The 1,792-nt window shown below is 42.2% G+C and overlaps 1 pseudogene across 1 annotated transcript; it reads left to right on the forward strand.

Annotated features, from left to right (window-relative positions):
• The first annotated feature begins 771 nt into the window (after positions 1-771).
• On the forward strand, positions 772-1,571 carry LOC307069550 (adaptin ear-binding coat-associated protein 1-like; annotated as a pseudogene). Its single transcript has one exon. The product of its transcript is annotated as an adaptin ear-binding coat-associated protein 1-like (transcript).
• The last annotated feature ends 221 nt before the right edge of the window (positions 1,572-1,792 follow it).

Below are 1,792 nucleotides of genomic sequence, written 5' to 3' on the forward strand. Positions count from 1 at the left end.
CAGGGAGTGAACCTGTGTCCCCTGCATTGGCAGGTGGATTCTTAAGCACTGCACCACCAGGGAAGTCCTCAGGCACACTTTCTAAAATCACAACAAAAACCCCTTGGAAAAGTTTATTTAGTGTCTTATGCTTTTTATTCTAAAAAAGATGATAACTAGTAAAAACAAACAAAAAACATCACTGTCCAAATGACATTTCATATAAGCCCTTAATGTATATCTCCTCTTCAGAATAGAGACAGTATAATTACAATAAAAATGTAATCTTATTAATAAACTTCTGAAGAGTCCGAGTAACAACGAAAAGTTAAGGTTTAATAATAATAGGAGTTAGCTGGTTTAAGCACTTTCTAGTACAAATGCATTTGGATTAGCAGCAAAGTATCTGACCTCTTCAAAAATTTCAATATTATGACTTTCAGAAATTTTAAAAAAATTAAGCAGGTTTTTGTAAGAAGGAAGCTTATACCTTTCTTTCTTATTTACTTTTAAGTTAATCTGTGGTAGATGAATAAACATAAAGGACCCAATAATTTTATTTTCAGATGTCAGTCATGAGAGAATAAGAGTTTAGAGGTTCTAAAAACCAGAGGCCAAAACACAAGGTCATTTCCTCAGCAGGATTACTAAAAATGCCAATAATTCTCAGATTATCTCTGCACTAGTTATATGCATTACATGTTCTAGATCAGTGGATCTCAAAGCTTAGGCCCTGGACCAGCAGCACAGGCATCACTTGGGAACTTAAAAATGCAAATTCTCAGAGCCAAGATGGCGGCCGAGTTGGAGTACGAGTCTGTTCTGCGTGTGAAGCCTGATGTCAGTGTATACCCGATTCTGCCCCGGGCCTCCAACCACGGTTACAGGGCATCTGACTGGAAATTAGATCAATCTGATTGGACTGGTCACCTCTGAATCACTTCAAAAGGGAAGATTGCTTATATCAAACTCGAGGATAAAGTTTCAGGGGAGCTCTTTGCTCAGGCACCAGTAGAACAATATCCTGGTATTGCTGTGGAGACAGTGACAGATTTCAGCGGCTACTTTGTAATCCGGATCCAGGATGGTACTGGGCATAGTGCTTTCATTGGCATTGGCTTCTCAGATCGGGGTGATGCCTTCGACTTTAATGTCTCTTTGCAAGATCACTTCAAGTGGGTAAAGCAGGAATCTGAGATTTCCAAAGAATCTCAGGAAATGGATAATTGTCCCAAGTTGGATCTGGGCTTCAAGGAAGGGCAGACCATCAAGTTGAGGGTGCTTCTAAGTCCAAGACTACAGGAGCTGGGGGCCTAAGCTTACTCCCACCCCCGCCTGGAGGCAGAGTCACAATTCTTCCACTGTCCTCCTTAGTTGCCATCAGCAGTCATGTCAATCCACCACCCATACCAAAATCCAATCATGGAGGTAGTGATGCAGATATCCTTTTATATTTGGATTCTCCTGCTCCTGTAACGACACAAGCACCAGCTCCAGTTTCTGCAAGCAATGACTTGTGGGGAGACTTTAGCACTGCATCCAGCTCTGTTCCAAACCAGGCACCACAGCCATCTAACTGGGTCCAGTTCTGAAGAGCACTGGCAGGACGTTAAGGACAGAGTTGAAGAATCAAAATGACCTTGAGGGCACCAATCTGTGAGCGTAGCTCAGAACCCCTTCCCTCCCCAGAACCAAAATTATTGATCAGTAGTTTTCATAGCTTCTCTATTGCGTTCAGGCTGGTTGTGTCACTCCCCGGTGTTGTTCCTTGCTGTACAGCCAAGAAAGTATTTATCTCCTGTTCACTATCAGG

The sequence above is a fragment of the Hyperoodon ampullatus genome (genome assembly GCF_949752795.1).
Source record: "Hyperoodon ampullatus genome assembly, chromosome: X".
NCBI lineage: Eukaryota > Metazoa > Chordata > Mammalia > Artiodactyla > Ziphiidae > Hyperoodon > Hyperoodon ampullatus.